Source organism: Chiloscyllium punctatum, unplaced genomic scaffold (assembly GCF_047496795.1).
Source record: "Chiloscyllium punctatum isolate Juve2018m unplaced genomic scaffold, sChiPun1.3 scaffold_63, whole genome shotgun sequence".
Taxonomy (NCBI): domain Eukaryota; kingdom Metazoa; phylum Chordata; class Chondrichthyes; order Orectolobiformes; family Hemiscylliidae; genus Chiloscyllium; species Chiloscyllium punctatum.
Window position 1 is genome coordinate 1,769,089 of NW_027309797.1, and position 6,528 is coordinate 1,775,616.

Below are 6,528 nucleotides of genomic sequence, written 5' to 3' on the forward strand. Positions count from 1 at the left end.
TCTGTTTCTGCCCCTCTGTTTCAGACCCTCTGTTTCAGCCCCTCTGTTTCTCGCCATCTGTTTCAGCCCCTCTGTTTCTCGCCATCTGTTGCAGCCCTTCTGTTTCGCGCTCTCTGAATCAGCCCCTCTGTTTCAGCCCCTCTGTTTCTCGCTCACTGTTTCAGCCCCTCTGTTTCTCGCCCTCTGTTTCTGGCCCTCTGTTTCAGCCCCTCTGTTTCTCGCTCTCTGTTTCAGCCCCTCTGTTTCAGCCCCTCTGTTTCAGCCCCTCTGTTTCAGCCCCTCTGTTTCTCGCCCTCTGTTTCAGCCCCTCTGTTTCTTGCCCTCTGTTTCAGCCACTCTGTTTCTCGCCCTCTGTTTCAGCCTCTCTGTTTCTCGCCCTCTGTTTCAGCCCCTCTGTTTCAGCCCCTCTGTTTCAGCCACTCTGTTTCAGCCCCTCCGTTTCTCGCCCTCGGTTTCAGCCCCTCTGTTTCTCGCCCTCTGTTTCAGCCTCTCTGTTTCTCGCCCTCTGTTTCAGCCCCTCTGTTTCAGCCCCTCTGTTTCAGCCCCTCTATTTCTAGCCCTCTGCATCAGCCGCTTTGTTTCAGCCCCTCTGTTTCAGCCCCTCTTTTTCAGCCCCTCTGTTTCTCGCCCTCTGTTTCTCGCCCTCTGTTTCAGCCCCTCTGTTTCTCGCCCTCTGTTTCAGCCTCTCTGTTTCAGCCCCTCTGATTCTGCCCGTCTGATTCAGACCCTCTGTTTCTCGCCCTCTGTTCCAGCCACTCTGTTTCAGCCCCTCTGTTTCTGCCCTTCTGTTTCAGCCTCTCTGTTTCAGCCCCTCTGATTCAGCCCATCTGATTCAGACCCTCTGTTTCTCGCCCTCTGTTCCAGCCACTCTGTTTCAGCCCCTCTGTTTCTGCCCTTCTGTTTCAGCCTCTCTGTTTCAGTCCCTCTGTTTCTCACCATCTGTTTCAGCCCCTCTGTTTCTGCTCCTCTGTTTCTCGCCCTCTGTTTCAGACCCTCTGTTTCAGCCCCTCTGTTTCTCGCCCTCTGTTTATGCCCCTCTGTTTCAGACCCTCTGTTTCAGCCCCTCTGTTTCTCGCCCTCTGTTTCAGCCCCTCTGATTCAGCCCCTCTGTTTCTCGCCATCTGTTTCAGCCCCTCTGTTTCTCGCCATCTGTTGCAGCCCTTCTGTTTCGCGCTCTCTGTTTCAGCCCCTCTGTTTCAGCTCCTCTGTTTCTCGCCCTCTTTTTCTGCCCCTCTGTTTCTCGCCCTCTGTTTCAGCCCCTCTGTTTCTCGCCCTCTGTTTCAGCCCCTCTGATTAAGCCCCTCTGTTTCAGCCCCTCTGAATCAGCCCCTCTGTTTCAGCCCCTCTGTTTCTCGCCCTCTGTTTCAGCCCCTCTGTTTCTCACCCTCTGTTTCAGCCCCTCTGTTTCAGCCCCTCTGTTTCTCGCTCACTGTTTCAGCCCCTCTGTTTCTCGCCCTCTGTTTCAGCCCCTCTGATTCAGCCCCTCTGTTTCTCGCCCTCTGTTTCAGCCCCTCTGTTTCTCGCCCTCTGTTTCAGCCCCTCTGTTTCTCGACCTCTGTTTCAGTCCCTCTGTTTCTCGCCATCTGTTTCAGCCCCTCTGTTTTGCGCTCTCTGTTTCAGCCCCTCTGTTTCAGCTCCTCTGTTTCTCGCCCTCTTTTTCTGCCCCTCTGTTTCTCGCCCTCTGCTTCAGCCCCTCTGTTTCTCGCCCTCTGCTTCAGCCACTCTGATTAAGCCCCTCTGTTTCAGCCCCTCTGAATCTTCCCCTCTGATTCAGCCCCTCGGTTTCAGCCCCTCTGTTTCAGCCCCTCTGTTTCTCGCCCTCTGTTTCAGCCCCTCTGTTTCAGCCCCTCTGTTTCTCGCTCTCTGTTTCAGCCCCTCTGTTTCTCGCCCTCTGTTTCAGCCCCTCTGATACAGCCCCTCTGTTTCTCGCCCTCTATTTCAGCCCCTCTGTTTCTCGCCCTCTGTTTCAGCCCTTCTGTTTCAGCCCCTCTGTTTCAGCCCCTCAGTTTCTCCACCTCTGTTTCAGCCCCTCTATTTCTCGCCCTCTGTTTCAGCCCCTCTGTTTTAGCCCCACTGTTTCAGCCCCTCTATTTCTCGCCCTCCGTTTCAGCCCCTCTGTTTTAGCCCCTCTGTTTCAGCCCCTTTGTTTCAGCCCCTCTGTTTCAGCCCCTCAGTTTCTCCACCTCTGTTTCAGCCCCTCTGTTTCTCGCCTTCTGTTTCAGCCCCTCTGATTCAGCCCCTCTGTTTCAGCCCTTCTGATTCAGCCCCTCTGATTCAGCCCCTCTGTTTCTCGCCATCTGTTTCAGCCCCTCTGTTTCAGCCCGTCTGTTTCAGCCACTCTGTTTCAGCCCCTCTGTTTCTTGCCCTCTGTTTCAGCCACTCAGTTTCTCGACCTCTGTTTCAGTCCCTCTGTTTCTCGCCATCTGTTTCAGCCCCTCTGTTTCGCGCTCTCTGTTTCAGCCCCTCTGTTTCAGCTCCTCTGTTTCTCGCCCTCTTTTTCTGCCCCTCTGTTTCTCGCCCTCTGTTTCAGCCCCTCTGTTTCTCGCCCTCTGTTTCAGCCCCTCTGATTAAGCCCCTCTGTTTCAGCCCCTCTGAATCAGCCCCTCTGATTCAGCCCCTCTGTTTCAGCCCCTCTGTTTCAGCCCCTCTGTTTCTCACCCTCTGTTTCAGCCCCTCTGTTTCTCACCCTCTGTTTCAGCCCCTCTGTTTCGGCCCCTCTGTTTCTCGCTCTCTGTTTCAGCCCCTCTGTTTCTCGCCCTCTGTTTCAGCCCCTCTGATTCAGCCCCTCTGTTTCTCGCCCTCTGTTTCAGCCCCTCTGTTTCTCGCCATCTGTTTCAGCCCCTCTGTTTCTCTACCTCTGTTTCAGTCCCTCTGTTTCTCGCCATCTGTTTCAGCCCCACTGTGTCGCAGCTCTCTGTTTCAGCCCCTCTGTTTCAGCTCCTCTGTTTCTCGCCGTCTTTTTCTGCCCCTCTGTTTCTCGCCCTCTGTTTCAGCCCCTCTGTTTCTCGCCCTCTGCTTCAGCCCCTCTGATTAAGCCCCTCTGTTTCAGCCCCTCTGAATCAGCCCCTCTGATTCAGCCCCTCTGTTTCAGCCCCTCTGTTTCAGCCCCTCTGTTTCTCGCCCTCTGTTTCAGCCCCTCTGTTTCTCACCCTCTGTTTCAGCCCCTCTGTTTCAGCCCCTCTGTTTCTCGCTCTCTGTTTCAGCCCCTCTGTTTCTCGCCCTCTGTTTCAGCCCCTCTGTTTCAGCCCCTCTGTTTCTCGCCCTCTGTTTCAGCCCCTCTGTTTCTCGCCCTCTGTTTCAGCCCCTCTGTTTCAGCCCCTCTGTTTCAGCCCCTCAGTTTCTCCACCTCTGTTTCAGCCCCTCTATTTCTCGCCCTCTGTTTCAGCCCCTCTGTTTTAGCCCCACTGTTTCAGCCCCTCTATTTCTCGCCCTCTGTTTCAGCCCCTCTGTTTTAGCCAAACTGTTTCAGCCCCTTTGTTTCAGCCCCTCTGTTTCTCGCCCTCTGTATCAGCCCCTCTGTTTCAGCCCCACTGTTTCAGTCCCTCTGTTTCTCGCCCTCTGTTTATGCCCCTCTGTTTCAGACCCTCTGTTTCAGCCCCTCTGTTTCTCGCCCTCTGTTTCAGCCCCTCTGATTCAGCCCCTCTGTTTCTCGCCATCTGTTTCAGCCCCTCTGTTTCTCGCCATCTGTTGCAGCCCTTCTGTTTCGCGCTCTCTGTTTCAGCCCCTCTGTTTCAGCTCCTCTGTTTCTCGCCCTCTTTTTCTGCCCCTCTGTTTCTCGCCCTCTGTTTCAGCCCCTCTGTTTCTCGCCCTCTGTTTCAGCCCCTCTGATTAAGCCCCTCTGTTTCAGCCCCTCTGAATCAGCCCCTCTGTTTCAGCCCCTCTGTTTCTCGCCCTCTGTTTCAGCCCCTCTGTTTCTCACCCTCTGTTTCAGCCCCTCTGTTTCAGCCCCTCTGTTTCTCGCTCACTGTTTCAGCCCCTCTGTTTCTCGCCCTCTGTTTCAGCCCCTCTGATTCAGCCCCTCTGTTTCTCGCCCTCTGTTTCAGCCCCTCTGTTTCTCGCCCTCTGTTTCAGCCCCTCTGTTTCTCGACCTCTGTTTCAGTCCCTCTGTTTCTCGCCATCTGTTTCAGCCCCTCTGTTTTGCGCTCTCTGTTTCAGCCCCTCTGTTTCAGCTCCTCTGTTTCTCGCCCTCTTTTTCTGCCCCTCTGTTTCTCGCCCTCTGCTTCAGCCCCTCTGTTTCTCGCCCTCTGCTTCAGCCACTCTGATTAAGCCCCTCTGTTTCAGCCCCTCTGAATCTTCCCCTCTGATTCAGCCCCTCGGTTTCAGCCCCTCTGTTTCAGCCCCTCTGTTTCTCGCCCTCTGTTTCAGCCCCTCTGTTTCAGCCCCTCTGTTTCTCGCTCTCTGTTTCAGCCCCTCTGTTTCTCGCCCTCTGTTTCAGCCCCTCTGATACAGCCCCTCTGTTTCTCGCCCTCTATTTCAGCCCCTCTGTTTCTCGCCCTCTGTTTCAGCCCCTCTGTTTCAGCCCCTCTGTTTCAGCCCCTCAGTTTCTCCACCTCTGTTTCAGCCCCTCTATTTCTCGCCCTCTGTTTCAGCCCCTCTGTTTTAGCCCCACTGTTTCAGCCCCTCTATTTCTCGCCCTCCGTTTCAGCCCCTCTGTTTTAGCCCCTCTGTTTCAGCCCCTTTGTTTCAGCCCCTCTGTTTCAGCCCCTCAGTTTCTCCACCTCTGTTTCAGCCCCTCTGTTTCTCGCCTTCTGTTTCAGCCCCTCTGATTCAGCCCCTCTGTTTCAGCCCTTCTGATTCAGCCCCTCTGATTCAGCCCCTCTGTTTCTCGCCATCTGTTTCAGCCCCTCTGTTTCAGCCCGTCTGTTTCAGCCACTCTGTTTCAGCCCCTCTGTTTCTTGCCCTCTGTTTCAGCCACTCTGTTTCTCGACCTCTGTTTCAGTCCCTCTGTTTCTCGCCATCTGTTTCAGCCCCTCTGATTCAGCCCCTCTGTTTCAGCCCCTCTGTTTCAGCCCCTCTGTTTCTCGCCCTCTGTTTCAGCCCCTCTGTTTCTCACCCTCTGTTTCAGCCCCTCTGTTTCGGCCCCTCTGTTTCTCGCTCTCTGTTTCAGCCCCTCTGTTTCTCGCCCTCTGTTTCAGCCCCTCTGATTCAGCCCCTCTGTTTCTCGCCCTCTGTTTCAGCCCCTCTGTTTCTCGCCCTCTGTTTCAGCCCCTCTGTTTCTCTACCTCTGTTTCAGTCCCTCTGTTTCTCGCCATCTGTTTCAGCCCCACTGTGTCGCAGCTCTCTGTTTCAGCCCCTCTGTTTCAGCTCCTCTGTTTCTCGCCGTCTTTTTCTGCCCCTCTGTTTCTCGCCCTCTGTTTCAGCCCCTCTGTTTCTCGCCCTCTGCTTCAGCCCCTCTGATTAAGCCCCTCTGTTTCAGCCCCTCTGAATCAGCCCCTCTGATTCAGCCCCTCTGTTTCAGCCCCTCTGTTTCAGCCCCTCTGTTTCTCGCCCACTGTTTCAGCCCCTCTGTTTCTCACCCTCTGTTTCAGCCCCTCTGTTTCAGCCCCTCTGTTTCTCGCTCTCTGTTTCAGCCCCTCTGTTTCTCGCCCTCTGTTTCAGCCCCTCTGTTTCAGCCCCTCTGTTTCTCGCCCTCTGTTTCAGCCCCTCTGTTTCTCACCCTCTGTTTCAGCCCCTCTGTTTCAGCCCCTCTGTTTCAGCCCCTCAGTTTCTCCACCTCTGTTTCAGCCCCTCTATTTCTCGCCCTCTGTTTCAGCCCCTCTGTTTTAGCCCCACTGTTTCAGCCCCTCTATTTCTCGCCCTCTGTTTCAGCCCCTCTGTTTTAGCCAAACTGTTTCAGCCCCTTTGTTTCAGCCCCTCTGTTTCTCGCCCTCTGTATCAGCCCCTCTGTTTCAGCCCCACTGTTTCAGTCCCTCTGTTTCTCGCCCTCTGTTTCTGGCCCTCTGTTTCAGCCCCTCTGTTTCTCGCTCTCTGTTTCAGCCCCTCTGTTTCAGACCCTCTGTTTCAGCCCCTCTGTTTCAGCCCCTCTGTTTCTCGCCCTCTGTTTCAGCCCCTCTGTTTCTTGCCCTCTGTTTCAGCCACTCTGTTTCTCGCCCTCTGTTTCAGCCTCTCTGTTTCTCGCCCTCTGTTTCAGCCCCTCTGTTTCAGCCCCTCTGTTTCAGCCCCTCTGTTTCTCGCCCTCTGTTTCAGCCCCTCTGTTTCTCGCCCTCTGTTTCAGCCTCTCTGTTTCTCGCCCACTGTTTCAGCCCCTCTGTTTCAGCCCCTCTGTTTCAGCCCCTCTATTTCTCGCCCTCTGCATCAGCCCGTCTGTTTCTCGCCCTCTGTTTCAGCCCCTCTGTTTCAGCCCCTCTGTTTCAGCCCCTCTGATTCAGCCCGTCTGATTCAGCCCCTCTGTTTCTCGCCCTCTGTTTCAGCCACTCTGTTTCAGCCCCTCTGTTTCTTGCCCTCTGTTTCAGCCCCTCTGTTTCTCGCCCTCTGTTTAAGCCCCTCTGTTTCTCGCCCTCTGTTTCAGCCCCTCTGTTTCTCGCCCTC